Source organism: Notamacropus eugenii, chromosome 3, assembly GCF_028372415.1.
Source record: "Notamacropus eugenii isolate mMacEug1 chromosome 3, mMacEug1.pri_v2, whole genome shotgun sequence".
NCBI lineage: Eukaryota > Metazoa > Chordata > Mammalia > Diprotodontia > Macropodidae > Notamacropus > Notamacropus eugenii.
This window is the reverse complement of record NC_092874.1, coordinates 258,087,573-258,104,931: the sequence shown is the minus strand read 5'-3', so window position 1 is coordinate 258,104,931 and position 17,359 is coordinate 258,087,573. Positions and strand designations below refer to the sequence as shown.

At 37.1% G+C, this 17,359-nt stretch overlaps 1 long non-coding RNA gene across 1 annotated transcript in view; it reads right to left on the bottom strand.

Moving 5' to 3' along the window:
* Positions 1-500: 500 nt before the first annotated feature.
* The window catches only part of LOC140531510 (uncharacterized), a 68,586-nt gene continuing 51,727 nt past the window's right edge, over positions 501-17,359 (bottom strand). The window contains exon 3 of the long non-coding RNA XR_011976349.1: positions 501-644. This is a non-coding gene — a long non-coding RNA (uncharacterized lncRNA). The remainder of the gene's footprint in view (positions 645-17,359) is intronic.

The window sequence follows — 17,359 nt, the reverse complement described above, 5'->3', positions numbered from 1 at the left end:
CATGCATTTGTGTGCCAAAAACAAACAAATTTTTCAAAATCCGCCACAAAAGTACTTTACGCTAATCCAGTGTTTTGCAGTTTTTTCAAAGACTGCATAAGTATTTCACAGCATGATCTTTAAAGTATCAGGTCACCTGAAGATTCTTAGTCTCAAAAGTAAGGTCAGAACTGAATAGACAATTTCAGCATTCTCAGTCAATTTACTACATGTATTTAAAAGCTTTTCCACTCTCAAAATCAATCTCATGACTTTGATAAACTGGAGCCCTGCTTTATTATTAATATTATTACCTAACTAATTTGATGTTGCTTTTAAGCCAAGTGGGCAGCCTTGTCAAAGATGGAACATCTACTCCCTGTCTCAGATGTCACACATTACTTTGCCTGCCTCCTCTTTTAGAAATAACATCCATAACCTTTAAGCTTTCCTTAAAAAGTAATGAGATGTATTTGTTCCCAAGCTTTATGAAATACTGGAAAGAGCAAGTAGCCATTTAATTTAGTTGATAATAAACTTTAGCAGGAATAAAAATATCATACTCAGAAAGGAAATTAGCATATCACTTACCGTCCTAGAGAGCTCTCCAGAGATGTGCATGTATCCCTTTCAGTTTTCTGACTTTTCACATCCGTTTTCAACACCTAACACAAACACAGAAAAATATTGGTGCTTATTCACAATTACACCTTCGATTTTTCATTTTTCAAGGAAATCAGCATATGGAAACACATGACAGAGACAGTGAATTGCTACATAATCCATGTGCCCCCAATTAACATCTTCCCAGCACCAGCTCTGTTAGGATGGAGTATCTTTTGTCTCTAGGCTACATCTTAAGAAAACACTATTTAAGCAGAAGCAGTAGAGATTTTCAGGGAACCTCGTCAATTTGTCTTGTTCTTAAACTGACAGGTAAGTGGTCATTTTCTGTGTTATCTCATGTGTAGAAGGCAAAAGAGTAGCTAAAAAGTAATTTAAAAAACTTTTAAAAATAATTTTAAAAAGATTACTTTTGGTAGAACATAGCATCATTCTCTTGGCTGCTTTTAGGGGAGATAATGGTGGGATTTAGGCATGGGCTAACTCCTGATTTGGCACCTCCTTGACCAACAAATACTGGCATCCCATCTGTAATTTACAGTTAGGGAGTTACCCGAGGCAACTGAGTATTTAAATAACTGGCCTGTGGTTATACATCAGATTGAATAATTTACTGATAGCCACACTTATGATATACATCAATTAAATTCAACAATATTTCATTAATCATTGGTCAAAAAACATTAACTATATTGATGTGTCAGGTACTGGACCTAAGCAGAAAAAAAAAAAAACAACTAAATCAGCCTAATAAATCAAAGTACTTATATTACACATTGGAGACATTATGGATGCACAGATATATATGATCAATACAAATTGAGAGTTTGGAGGCAGAAGCAATTACAGAGAGAAGGGGATCAAAAAATGCTTCATGTAAGAGCTAGCTAAATTTTAGAGAAAAACAGAATTTCAAAAAGGCAAAATAGAAGAGGGACTGTATTTGAGACACATAAGAAAGCTTTTCTTCTATCTACTAATCACTCTTCTAGGTGCTAGGACAAAAGCAAATAAATAAACAAAAAAAAAGCCAGAAAATTATCTTGCCTTCAAATATTTGGAATAAAACAGGATCTACAAAAATAAGTAAATACAAAATAAAGTGTGAGGGGTGGGAATGAGGGGTTGAATAAGGAAAAGCTTTAATGTGGAAAGTAACACCAGGTGAGGCTTGAAGTGAAACAGGAAATCCCAAAGTCAGAGGTGAGGAGAAAGTTCCTTCTGAGCATGGGGGCCAGTCTTATCAGAAGCAAGGTGGAAAACCTGATTGTCATGAGTACAAAGCCAGCTCTTATTCTGCTATGGCACAATGCATCTTGCTGGAATGCTTAATAGAAATTAAACAAAATTCCATGTTCCTGGAAAAATGTTACCTTTTTGATCAGGGCTGAAGTCATTTCAATGGGGAAAACACAACAATAAACAAATGTACTAAAGGAGTTCTCTACTCAGAGAAAACTCAAAGGTGCAAGTAGGAAAAAAAAACCATGTTATCAGTAGCCAGCATCATCCGTGTAGGAATTATCCTCATGTCTTTAAAAGATAAACCCAATTCTCTGAGAAATATGGAGACTAGAAGGCCACAAGAGTGTTCCTCTCTCTGGACCATGCTCACCCTATCTGTAGAAAAGCAAAAAATTATTTCCTATTTTACCTCTGACTTGCAGCTGAGGAAAAGTATTTCACCATTTCAAAGCCACAAAAAATGAACTACATACACTACAGAGATACATCAATTGATAAAAAGCAATGCTGGCCAGGAAGCCTTTAAATTATTTTTGAAATCTTTTATCAAGCTACTTTCTATTAAAGAATATAGAGGATTTTAAAATTGGATTTCCCTTGAGCCAGGAACCTTAGCCCAATGCTCTACTTCATGCTCTTTAGAATGAGCCCCATGGCTTGCTCTCTTGAGTTCTGCTATTAACCCTCTATCTCAGAGAAAGCAGCCAGCATCCTAATATTAGCAGACCAGTTTAGCAAAGGACAAGATGTCCTGAATGGACTTGACAAAGTTGTTGCTTTTACTGTTGTTTGTAGTGGCAGCTAGTTCATTAAATGAACTGATAATGGGAATATCATAGGAATTACAAGCTATTATCTTATATGAAGCAAATCAAAGGATTCATTAGTATGGCTTTGATTTATTTTCTTTATGATCATCCATGAACTTAGAAGTTATGGTGGATGGAGTGCTGGTCCTGGACTCAGGAAGACCTGAGTTTAGATATGGCCTCAGGCACTTAGTGACTGTGATTCTCAGCAAGTCATGTAACCAATGGGTGCCTCAGTTTCCTCACTGTAAAGTGGATTTAATTGTAGTGCTTACCTCTCAGAGTTTTTGTGTGGATCAGATGAGAGAATATTTGTAAAGCATCTTGTAAATCTTAAAGTACTTTATAAATGTTGCTTTCCAGTATTATATTTTTATATTATATAACATTTGCTAGTTATTTAGATTGAGGGTGGGATAACTTTTTTTATGTGGCAACTGCCGTCACAGAACATTTCTACCAGGGGTTCAAGTCTGCGAAAGTAAATCTGCAGTCCTGTTAAGTATACAGCGATAGGATTGATCAGAGATGAAGGGAGGGATGAAAATTTCAGCAGTGATAATGCAGTGAAAGTGGTGACAGGAAGCTACCATGGTGACAGATGCCTCATACGTTCAGATGAATAACTTTGAAGGGATGGATAAAATGTGGGATTAGAAGCACAATTCCAAGTCAAGCATGTCATCATTGTTAGCTGGTAGTACAGACTACTGAATGAGCTAGCTGAGAAAAAGAGTTTTGAGAGAAATGATATTATATAAGCATCTTAAATTTCACTCTTTATCTCCAACATTAGCTAGGACAATTGATAGATGTTTTTATCGGATTAAGATTTGGGCTTGGAATAGGACAGTAAAACTTATATTTACCAAGATATTGTCTACATACAGAGTACTTCCGTGAGTGCTATAGATAGTAGTTTTAGCCTTTTTTATGTGTATACATCATGGCCCCTTTGTGTGATGAAGCCTACAGACTCCTCAGACTAAGGTTTTTAAATGCATCAAGTAAAATTTACAATTTTGGAAAGAAGACCAGTTACACTGAAATCAGATAACTTTCTCTCTCTCTCTGTATATGTGTGTATGTATGTATGTGTATATGTATGAATATATGTGTGCATACATACACATATGTATGTATGTAATAAAACAATTTAATTTAATCCAAGTTAAGAACCTGCATTATAGACAAATGGCAGAATATCCCAGATTATCTATCAAAACAGAAAGAGAATCACTCTGTAAAGGTGGAAGAGATTGATTTATATATTTCTGAGGGAATCCTGAAAGATTTTGCATAGTTAAGCGTTTCTCTTCCACTGGCTTACCATGCTGTCTGAAATTAACAACCTTGGTTGTTAACAACCTGCGTCCTCAGGCATCTCCAGTATGAAGTAAATCATTAAATGGAAAACTGACAATGATTGAATTTTTGAAAAATGCATGAAAGGAAAAGTTATTAAGTCATTACTCTATACTCAGTACTTTGCTATTAACAAAATTAGCATATTAAGACAATTAGCATTCAATGATCATATTTGAATGGGGTTAGTCTCTCAAATTAGCTAACTCTCATATGAACAGGTTCATAGTAAGTGCCTGAGACACACAATAGATATGTCTTTATGGGAGGGAAGTAACAAGTCTATCTAAATGAGAGATATTGAATTATAGGGTCATCAGTTTAAACTTAGAAAGGACCTAGTGACCATCTAGTCTAATGAGCTCATGTTACACTTAAGAAAACTGACGTTTAAAGGTACAGTGTACCTTTATATTTAAATGTACAGCCAAATGTCTCACAGGTGTTGAGTGACAGATCTATAAATTGAATTTAAATCCTGTGACTCAAAATCCAGGGTTCTTTTTACTCCATGTAAGGGAGTGGACAGAGGGCACCAGGGTATGTTTAGGGCCAATTAAATGAGATGGCAGGGGACAATTTGATCTGTTCCACAAGCTTAAAGGCAGTATCAAACTCAAAAATGAAATCTCTTTAACTCTACACCAAGAATATTTGAAAAGCTTTGTACTTAGTATTAACTATGACATTGCACAAAAAGCTAGATTTCTCCTCACCAATTGGTGTCATTGAACCAAAAAAAAAAAAACAAAACAAAACCCCAAAAGGACAATCATTTGCTAAATAAACACAGAAAAAGAGTTAAAATTCTCACTATTTTGGGATATTCCATTTTGTTTTCATGTACATTTTTAATGGCCAATTCATAATCTGGAAGTGTCTCAACCCTCTTTAGGCATCTGTGAGACATTTGGGATTGAACAATCAGGGGTAATGTATGGGCACGAGGCATCTGAAGATAGGAAGCCTAGAACTGGCACAAGAGGTAAACTAAGCAACTCAAAGGAAAGAGGAGTGTGTTCTACACCAGACTATACTCTTACAATTTTTGCCTGGAAAGTTTTGACAGTCTATGAAACAAAAATCAAATGCACATTATTGTATATTTTTGTCTCCTATACCTATTAATATAATTGAGAGAGGCAGCATGGCATAGTGGATTGAAAGCATGTTTCTAAGATCTGAGTTCAATTCCTGCAAATAACATACATAGGTTAGAGGATGTTGTGCAATTCACTTAATATTTCAACGCAAGAGTAATGAAAACAAGTTTTATTTTCACTTTTCTAAAACTCTAAGCTTCAGAGGATGTGATGGCCTGCATTGTAGAAGGGGTTTCCTTTTCTAAGAGTTCCATATACCTGTGAAATCACCAGCCCAATCCCTTTCTCGATTACTATAAGATTTCTTTCTATATCACTAATGTCTGTATCTTTCTTTATGTTAAAGAAAATAACTCATGTAATTTCAGCTGCAAAATAATTTTCATCCTTTGGAAATTCATCCCTCCATTCACTGGAATATCTAATAGAATACCTGAGACAGAGGGAACACTCAATAAGTATTTGCGATTGGTTTGATGATTGAGTAACAATTTCCACATTTGTTTCTGGGTTCTTTCCTATCAGTTATTTAGCAATACATTTTGTTCAGTGTCTCACAGGTCCCTGACAGCTGTGGAGGTGGTAATAGGAAGATATTATCTTGATGGATGTCAGATGGATATATTTGGATGGTTAGTTTGGAACTGATTTGTGAAATAGTGGATTAGAAGGAAAATTCCAAGTCAACAATGTCAGTAATGTTGAAGACACTTTGAATCAGCAGGGAGATATGAGTTAGAAAGAGATTTACAAGAAGAGAAGTCAGAATAAAAGTTACATTTATTATTTTTAAATCCCTAAACATAAAAATCACAAGGAGTTACAGATGCTGAATGTGTAATCCCATTGGCAATTGCATTGTAAGAGACTGAGAACAGTGGATATGGAACTCTAAATGTACAGTCTGTCTTGACTGAGGTGTTGACTAGTTTTGCTCAGCCATTTTTATCTCTTTTTAATCTTTTATCTATATATGTATACACATATATTTATACATATATATGTGTACATATGTATACACACTAACATACATATATTCTTTGTGTGTATATGTGTGCATACACACATACATATGTACATATATACACACACATATGATAACCCTTTGGCTGAGGTTGGAAGGGTAGATATTTTGGAAATTAAGGTGATATAAAAATAAAAGAGTTCCCTAAAATGTTTTAAAAGAAAAAAATAGTATTGTGCTTATGGAACCCTCAGTATCCAGCTGGAGTGTAACTTTTAATTGATTCATAAATTATTGACAAAACAGTGACACCCAAATAAAAACGGATACTTCCTATGTGAAATGGACCTTTTTGTATTGAATATGTAGTTATCTAATAGAGGAAAACTGGAGCTTCCATTTACTATTTCCTAGGGAAGGCATCATTTCTATTCAGAGAACACTTTGTCATTTTGAGTAATGTGTGGAGTTGGCTTTAAGCAGTGTTATGGGGCCATTTACAGAATAGACAATTACCATTAACCCATAACCCCTTCAATCTGTTCAGCAGCCCAGAAGACAACCCTGCCTGATAGACATTACAACCCCATTACAGCAAAGCATTGCCTTGAGGGCTAGCAAAACACATTTGTACTGGTTGTTGTTGTTCAGTTGTTTTGCAGTCATCTCCAACACTTCATGACCTCATTTGGGGTGTTCTTGGCAAAGATACTGGAGTGGTTTAGCATTTTCTTCTCCAGATCACTTTTACAGATGGGGAAACTGAGGCAAACAGGGTTAAGTGATTTGCCCAGGTTCACATAGCCAGTAAGAATCTGAGGTCAGATTTGAACTCAGGTTTTCCTAACTCCAGGCCCAGCACTCTTTCCATTGTGGCATTTATCTAGATAACATGCATCTTAATGATGACTAGAGTTCATTCTAGCTCTAAATCTTAAGGTCATATAAATTTGAATAATGAGTTCAACTAAAGTATTTTGTCCCCCTATAGAAATTGCTGGTACTTTGGAAATCCAATGAATCCATGACCTCATGAGATAGTAGAAAGTGTGTATGTTATTCATTGTTGAAGAAGACCATGCCATCAGAGAAATGATGACAGGACTTGCACTTTGTTCTGAGTGAGGGTGGACTGTGCAGGTCATTAACCTCACTTCTCCTCCAGAGCCATCTGAATCCAGTGACCAGATACTCATCAGGATGACTGGAGGTGACCCAGGATAAGACAATGGGGGTTAAGTGACTTGCCCAAGGTCACATAGTGAGTGTCAAATGTCTGAGGTGAGATTTGAACTCAGGTCCTCCAGACTCCTGCACCGATGCTCTATCCACTGCACCACGTAGCTGCCCACACTCTCTCTGGAATCAGAAGAGAAGGGTCTAGAGATAAGGAATGGACCAATGATTTCATTGGTTTAGAGAGTTCCTAAATGAGGAAGTGAAGATTGTCACTTTCTGTACAATTTACAGTCATAGAAACATTGTGTGTATTATGTGTCTAGAGCACAGAGAGTTTAATTCATTTATTAATTCATTTAGAATTAATCAGAATCACACAGCCAGTATGTGCCAGATCTTCCTGGCTTTGAGATCAGTTTCCCTTCCTCTAAGCAATCCAACCTCTAAAATTTATTACCCTTGTGACCTTGACAAGGCATTTTTATCTTTCTGAGGCTCAGTTTACTCATCTCTACAATGATGAGATTGGACTATATGGTCTTTGAAGTGCCTTTCAGCCCTTGGTCACTGAAATTGTGACTTTCAATAAGTATCATAAGGAGTGCACCTAATCTGCTGCAATTCTCTTTCTCTCCACACTGGAGTGTCCATATGCCACTGGAATATGTCAGCTACCTAGAAGTTATCCCTCACTCTCGATATTTTGTTAATTATTTTTTTTTGATAGCCTAACTTCTTTTTTCTTTTGAGAAGTTAAAAGGCAGGATCCTAAAATCAAGGTTCACTGTCATCATGATGCTGAAACCATGGGAAAAGTTTAGCCAATGTAGAAAAACACTCATTTAGATAATTTCCATGAAAAAAGTCAAACTCAAATCAACTCACTTACAGCACTTAATAATGCCATTCCGTCCACATCGAACAAACAAACAAAACCCCCAATCTTTGTCAAAGGCTGATTTTACTACTTTTATTTTCAAATAAATAACTGAACACCTAATCAGAATATTAATTTATCCATTTATCCTCATTTTATCCATTCAGGCTCATTGCAGCAAGCAGTTTTCTGAGAAAAACAAAACAAAACATCAGGTTTACTTCTGACATACATTGCCCCCTTCACGTCTTGTCTCGGGAATATTTCCTTCAGTCCTATACAAAGGAAGGGCTATATTTATCGTGTGAGCATCTGAAAAGAACCGGAGCTAACATGTTTTTGACACCTTGAAAGATTGTGTGAGATGTCGGCAGGATAAGATTTCAGTTCTTTGATGCTTTTGGAAACCCTACATTTTCTTTTGCTAGAGAAATGAGGACTGTCATGCTTTGCCTTATGTAAGGTGTCATTTAATGGTTGGGGACCTGGAATACCTGATTTCTTGAAGCGTGCCTTTCATCTCCCAGAAATAGTACCTCCCTACCTTGGGGGAGTCTATAGAGTCATTGGCATTTGAATTGCACAAGTGTTAGGTTTGAACTTCTCGGAAACAGAGTTTGTCACATGACATAGTGGGCCTATATAACCCAGCGTTCAGCTTGGTCACAGCAGGCCAACAGATTTCTAACACAGAAATATCCTATTAAGCTGTGGTCTAAGAGCATTGTACATTGGGAGTTAAATGTGCAGAAGTTGATTTTTATGGTCAGTCCCATTAATCACTACACTCACTGTTGTTACATTTGGTATATAGGTAAAAGAGCCTAGGTCTAGGTAACAGCTGTGGATTTGTTGTTGTTTTTACAGAGTAAAAGTCCTAATGAAAAATGGATTTTTTGATCATTCAATGCCAAGTAATTCAGGCTCTTATTCCATAATGTACCTTTTATGACAAGTATTAAAAAGGGTCAGATGCAAAACTAAAGAAGAAATAATGAAGTGGGGGAGGGAGAGGCAGAAAGAGGGAAAAAAAAGAAATATTTGAAGGAGAATAAAACAAGATAGAAATTAGATGAGAAAAGCAAGTTAATTCTGAATTCTCCTTAATTGTTATTACTTCTCCTTCCACCACCACCCACCAAAATGTCCATACTTTCAGAATTTTACCTCTATAATTAAACTGGCTGAGCCAGGGGACTGGGAGGAGTAAGTTAGATGATTAGATTTTAGTGGAACTTGAAGATCTGGGAATTTTATCCCTCTGGTGTTCCCATTTGATATCTCTCCTAAAGAAAATATTTTGTGATACTCTCAGATTATTACAAGTCATTGAAGTGATACAGTGCCATTTACAACCTTGGGAAAGTCATTTAACCATTTGGGACCTGATTTTTCTCAACTGCAAAATGAATGGATTGTACTATATGATTTCCAAATTCCCTTTCAGCTCTAGATATATTTCCTAGGATCATAAGAAGTATAGCAGAATATTTTTATCCCTTCTGTGGCAAAACATAGAAGCAATTGACTCATTGTCTCTATTTACTTAGTATACATTCATAATTCTTACTATATATTTTCTGCACCAACCATTCTACTGCAACTATTCTCATAGGAGTTATTATATTCTGGAATAAAAGGTGCAAGAACATGTACCTTAGAGATTAATAAATTGAGGAGATGAATATATGTGGTGATGTTGAGGTTTTGAGAAATGGAGCAGGTGACAGAGCTTCTATTGGATGGGCTTAATCTTTTCAGCAAAGACCTTTGTTCTAAGTGGTTGGTAGTGATTGAAATACTTACTGATTTGGGGTCTAAGGTAAAGGTAAAATTTTGAAATTATCTTTGTTGGTATTATATAGATCAATAAGGATGATACATCCTTAGGTATCATTACAGGTTATTGGTTCAACAGAGTGGAGGATGTAGATCCTAATAATTCTAATATAAAGGACTATTAGTACATAATAAGAAGTAGAAGGGATTCTTAGATAAAGAACAACCCACTCAAAACACTGTCAGTTGGAGACATTTTTATACACATGGAATTTGGGTCTCTTTAGTCTCATTTCTATATGAAAAGGTTCAGCCCCTCACTTTAGAATTGCAGCAGATTGACATTTCTCATCAAATTTTGCATTCCAAGACTTGAAAAGTTCCATTTCTGTTATTGAGTGACCTCTCAGTCATACACTAATAGATTTCCAATCCACTGAAAAGCAAATCCTTACAGACACTTTTCAAACTTTTAAGGCTATGATTAAATGTCTTAACATCAAAAATCAATCTTTTAAAAAGCATTCATGGGATTTACTCTGCAGAGTAGAAACTCTCATGGTTGGCAGGTTCTTCAGACTTTTAAACCATTTTCCTCCTTTACTGGTACTCAAAATAATCTGAATGCTGTTCAGGGAAGTCTATTTTTTGAAGGTTCTGATTAAGGCCATATTGTTTTTTGTATTCGTTGCTATATGTATTCAAGCTATAAAGATAACAGAGTATGACACAAGAATTTGTAGACTGGGTCAGAAAAATGTTAGCCTCTGAAACAGACGTTAAAAAGAATTAACAAATTGATTAAATTAGCCAACATCAGAAATAGTCCACACTAAGAGATGGCTTGTAAATGGAATGGTGATAGAATCAGAATACTTGTTGTATATCATTTAGGAAGGGTCTCAAAAATAGGATACAACAAGCACATCTTTCTAGCTACCCAGGGAGGCCATATGGGTTAATATAATGATTGTAAAACAAATCATGCTCTTAGAAATTGCAATATTTCTGTCATGGGTTAAGAGGTATAATTTCCCCGGTGAGTACAACCAGGTACAATTTGTTGATGACTGATGTGGTTGGTAACTGAAAGTTGGAGAGCTGTGATCACAGATTGAGAGCTAGAAAATGAACTAGTCCAGTCCTCTTATTTTACAGAAAAGGAAACTGAGGCTACAATAACTTAACTTACCCAATGTTGGTTGGTTGTTGTCCTTTGCTCTTGAAGAGGGTCAAAATGACATCATCATGATAAAGTGAAATTTCTATATGTGCAACTGTGGCTGATCAGACCAAAATGAGCTCAGAATGCTCTACCACAGATTGGGCACAGATAGGCCATGTGAACATTTGGGGTGGTTACTCAAAATTTGCACATCCTACCTTTCCTTTGTGCTGTTTCAATTCTGTTTTGCTCATAGAGCACAGCACCTTTTCTGATGTGGGCACACCATGCTCAGCAGTTGATCCTGTGCCAGTGTCTCCCATGTTGCACAATCAAATCCAAAGTTCTTGAGAGAGACCTTGAGAATATCCTTGTATCACTTCTTCTGACCATCATGCGATCACCTGCCCATGTGAGTTCTCCATAAAATAGTCTTTTTGGCAAGTGTACATTTTGCATTCGAACAAAGTGGAGTTGTGCTCTCTGAAGCATAATTTGAATGCTTGGCAGTTTAGTTCTAGAGAGAACCTCAGTGTCTGGAGCCTTATCCTGCCAAGTGATCTTCAAAATCTTCCTAAGACAGTTCAAATAGAAATGATTCAGTTTCCTGGCATGGTACAAGTAGACTGTCCATGTTTCATACACATACAACAATGAGGTCAGCACAATGGCTCTGTAGACCTTCAGTTTAGTAGTCAGTCCAATACCTCTTCTCTCCCAAACTTTTCTTCAGAGCCTCCCAAACACTGAGTGAGCTCTGGCAATGCGTGTATCAACCTCACTGTCAATGTGTACATTCCTGGAAAGTACACTACCAAGGTAAGTGAACTTATCCGCAGCATTAAGAACTTCTCCATTTGTTGTAAAAGATGGTTGTATGTATGGATGGTGTGGTGGTGGCTGATGGAGCACCTGTCTTTTCTTGGTGTTAATTATCAGGCCCAAATTACTACAGGTAGCAGAGAATTCAATACTTTGTTGTATCTCAGCTTCAGAAGCTGCATTGAGCATACAATCATCTGCAAACAGAAAATCATGCACCAACACTCCCTCCACTTTGGTCTTGGCTTGTAGCCTTTTCAAATTGAAAAAGTTACCATCAGTATGATAGTTGACCTTGATGCCATGTTCATCCTCATTGAAAGCATTTGACAACATGGCTGAAAACATCATGCTGAAAAGCATGGGGGCAAGCACACAGCCCTGTTTCACTCCATTGTGGTGACTGAGAAGCCACAAGAGTGTTGTTCACTATCTAGAACCTGGGCAAACATGCCATCATGAAATTGACATACAATATTAATGAACTTCTCTGGGCAACCAAATTTTGACATAATTTTCCATACGCCCTCATGACTAACAGTGTCAAAGACCTTGATCAGATCTACAAATATTGTGTATTGACCTCTGTTCTGCTCCTGGCATTTCTCCTGGAGTTGTCAGGCAGCAAACATCATATTGACTGTTCTTTGGTCCTTTCTGAAGCCGCACGGGCTCTCAGGTATATGATGACTATATTCCAGGTGAAGGATCAGGCTATTAAGGAGGACTCTAACAAGAATTTTGCCACACATTGCCTTTGTTGCTCTCACATTCTTTTGTCTGTCTCTTCTCGTTACAATCATATTGCCTATTAGATGCCAATGCTTGCTGCGAAGGTACAACTGTGAAGTTTTATTGCATTTAGGTAAACAGAAAACAGTGTTGGTGATGAGAAGGTCATGTGATGCTCAAGTTTTCAGCAGTAAATGACCATTGCTGTTTCCAACTCCATTCCTCCCTGGAACTCCCTTCCAAGTCTGGTAGTCTGAGCCTACTCTAGCATTAAAATCACCCTAAATTATGAGTTTGTCCTCTTTTGGCGCATTGACGATTAGGGTCTCTAGATCTTCATAAATTTTTTTTTGACCTCATCGGGGTTCATCATGGTGGGAGCATAGGTATTGACTATGGTGGCATGGTGTTTTCCTGCAAGTGGTAATCTCATTGTCATGAGACTGTCATTCACTTCTTTTGGCAGGCATGCCAGCTTGCTGACTAGATTAGTTTTGATTGCAAAACCTACGCCAGTTTCACAGTGACCCCCTTCACTGGGGCCATTCCAGAAAAGTGTGTATCCAGCTCTAACTTCAGTAAGCTGGCCTTCACTTGCCAGCCTTGTTTCACTCAGGGCTGCTATTTGGATGCGATATCTGTTCAATTCTCTTGCAACAAGAGCAGTTTTGTCTTTCAGACCTACTGGATTTTTTTGCTGACTATAAGTGTATGCACATTCCATGTGCAGTTGGTGAGTGGAATAATCTTTGCAGATGTTTTTGTACATTTTGTACATGTTTTTGTATTTCAACTTCTGAATGGGATTTCCAGCCTGCTGCAGTAATCAGACCAGGGTTGGGTAAGCTGACAATTTTTAGGGCACCTTTTCTAGTCCCCCTCCTCACACCAACAGGTGAGCAGTGCAATCCTTAAAAGGCTCCTCAGGCACCTAGGGGGCTGCTAAGTCCCATTGGTACTTCCAGTGAGAAATGATCCTATGGCCTAGGTCTCCAGGCAGATGTGCAGGGTTGTGACTATAGCTCCCAATGTATCAGCACATGCTGCTACATCACTTGCCTGTTGCCGCAACAGGTATAATAGTAAAATGGTATGGGTGACATCTTTTGATTTGTGAGTAAACTGGATTTAAGTGAGGCAGAATTGCATGAAGCCATCAACTTTACTCTCCCCTCAGGAGTCATCATAGTCCAGTGGCAGGTCAGAGTCAAGATGGCTGGTGATGGCCTAGGATGTAGTAGATGACCTTGGCATCTTCGGTGTTTAGACCAAGCTCTAAGTGCTCCACATCACCTACATCAGCTGCCTTCATGGCTGCTAGAACAAATAGTTCTCATCCACCCATCACACCAGGGGAAGTCTTCACATTCTTGGAGTAGACACCCCCCCCCCCCCAACTCACCAATGGGTTTGAGACCCCTTGGTTACCCTCAACCTGGTTTGGCCCGTCTGCCAAAACGGATTACTGGAGTGTGGCTGCTGTGCATGCTGCAGCTTCTTGGAACCACAGGTGAGAGTTGGGTGGAAAGAGCCCCAAAAAGGGCTGGGCAGCAGTCACACCACAGGTACTGGTCCTCCATGAACACACCCTACACCCCTACTCAATGGTACTCAGTTATTGAGTGAGTGCCAATTTGAAGTCAGATGATCTGACTTCATTTCACTATATTGATACAATTTGTCCTGCACAGTCTGGACAAAGAAGGGGAGAGGGGTTAAACAGACCAAGCAACACAATATTTCTGATCACTCAGTCAATATTTACTTATAACTGAAGGCCACATCAAACTACTACAGCTTGATGAAGATAATAAGGAACTTCCCTGCTAGCTGAGATTTTAAAAGGAAGCTATTTTAAAAGAAGAAATAGCATGTAACTGAGAGTGAATGAAAAAGAATGATGCAAAAGTTTAAGAAAATTGTCAGAGAGATTGAATCCTAGAATGATCTAAAATGTCTATATTATACAAACAACAAAAAACAACAAAGATTTAAGCTATATTGAAGGCAAGAAAATTAAGGAAGGGAAACATCTGCTGTTTAGGAAGATGATAAAATATTAAAGGATGGCAAAAAAAGATAACAGAACTATCCAAGCATCTCTCATTCTGCTTATGTTTTTTTTTTCTTTATCAATGGAAATTATTTTTTAAATGGAATGGGTGGAATAAATATGACTGGGAGGAAATTCAAACTTAGGATGGGTGATGAGATAGGAAGAGAGTATGTCACTGCTTTAAATGAATTCAAGTCTCTAGGCTCAAGGACTTTCAGACATGACCTCTAATCTTCACAAAATCATGGAGAAAATGGGATCGTTAGAGGGCTGGTTATGTAGTACTGGTAAACACAGTGCAATTTTGATTTTTCAAAGGAGGAAAGAGAGATACTTGAAAACATGTAGTAATAAACCTGACAGATTCCTGGCAAATTTTATTACGAAACAGGTGGGTTTAGGGTTTTGTTTTGGTTTTTGGCTGTTTCGTATGAAGAAGAGCACTTAGAAAGACATGAAGTGATCACTCCTAGCCAGCCTTGTTTCTATCCAGTGCTATAAAACAAATCTATGGTTGTTATTGAGGATAATTAGGGCAGTAGCAGTAGTGAAAATTATCCAGATGAAATGGATTCTGAGGAAGCATGAATGTAGAGTTTTACTATGGATTATCAAAGTAAACAGTACAGATGTTTAACACTTCATTGTGGAGTCATTAGGTCAGGTTTTAATAATCCATTTCATTTGCCATCTTTGACTTCTGAGTCTTAGATCTAGTCTCCCAATGACCATTTACCATTTAACACTTGAACAACAAAAGGAATAGATGGTACACTTATGAACACAAAGAGTTGGAATTCAAGAGTCTTTGCAGGCTATAGCACAGACTGAATCTAATAATATGAAATTCATTGAGGATAAATGTAAAATATTCCACTTGGGTGCAAGAAGTCAACTTTATAAGACATGAGAGGCATATGAGTGAGAGCTTCACATGAATGGGTATTATGATATGGCAGCCAAAAGAATATTATTATTCTTTATTATTCATTGAATAATGAATAATATTGAATTATTATTCAATATTATCTTGGGTCACATTAAGAGGCATATTTCCCAGTAAAAGAAAAGTAATAACCCCACTGTACTTTAACTTCATTATCTGGAATATCATGGCACCAGTTCTGAGCATCACTATTTAAGAGGGTATATCAGTAAGCATCACAACATACACAGGGGGGCTTGTTATCACAGGTTCTTTGATCTGCTTTGAAAAAAGGAAAGGCAACTTTTGAGGGTTTAATAATCTCCTTTAATCAAGCACATATATCATTCATTTAGTCTACAAAATCAACAAACAGCACTTCCACACTGTCTGACATAAGCAATATACATATGTGTGTGTATGCATGTGTATATGCATATATGTATATATACACACACATATATATATATATATATATGTATATATATATATATATATATATATATATATACATATATATATATATATATATATATATATATATATATATATATATATATATCATAAATCAACAGACAGATCCAACTGTCTGACCACAGTTGCCAGAGAGGGAAGCACCAGCATCTGGGTTTTCAAAGCTGGGGGGTCTCCTTAGCGGCTTCCCAAAGTTTCCTCTAGCACACAAAGCTTCTTCCAAATACTAAACCCCAAAGTAAAACCTCACCCTCACAGTATTTATACCTTTTTTTAGAGTCAGAGGGCATCCCAACCCTTGAGAACCAGTGTCTCATTAACAAAGGGTGTGGGTCTTCCTAAAAAGCTTCCTTTATCAAACTCCTTTTAATGGGCAGGCCCATCAATGGGTGGGAAAGATCTTTAATCACATTAACAATACAAATACATGTACTGTTCCTTGTTTCTGTACTTTACTTCTAGTAGACTCTTGGTTGATAAAGGCAAGACGCAATCAGACGCACTTGATTATGCTAAAACAAAAAGAGAAAAAGTCCTACTTTTTTTTGCTTGCCCTTACAGAGAGGGCATTGAGAAACTGGAAAGTTTCCAGAGGAGGGCAATCAGGAGAATAAATGGACTTGAGTTCAAGATTGTTTGAAGGAAGTGGTCCTGTTTACCATGGAGAAGAAAAAATAACTTAGAGAGGACAAGATAGCTGTTCTTAAGTATTTGAAGGAGTACTGTGTGGAATAGGGATTAGACGTAAGGGGAAGATCTAGGAGTAATAAATGAAAGTTGCAGAGAGGGCAACTGAAACTGGATGTGAAGAAAAAGCTTCCAAATATACTCTTTAATTCCTAAAATTAGTTAGCTGCTGGACTCTATCAATATGACAAGCATTTATGGAATATCTCCTTAGCATATTCAAAAAACAAATCTGGGGGTCAGGGGTGCAAAAACAAACAAATAAACAAACTAATAAGCCTTCCTTCAAGCAGCTTACATTCTACTGGGAACATAGTATATAAACTGGTCAGTAAAAGAGAGACAGATTATAAACACTTCAAATACCAAGCAGTATGTATTTTATTCCCAAGTATAACTGTTGGTTTTGTGACTAATTCCTATTAAAAAAAAAAGATTGTTTGAATATTTCAGTGTACAGGGGAATTGTATTTTGTCTTTAACCTTCTTGTGCTACATGTCTAGCATCTATCCAGTTGTCTTATCCCTTAATCTAGCTATGTTACCAGTCCAGCTTTTTCTTTAGGTTATTATC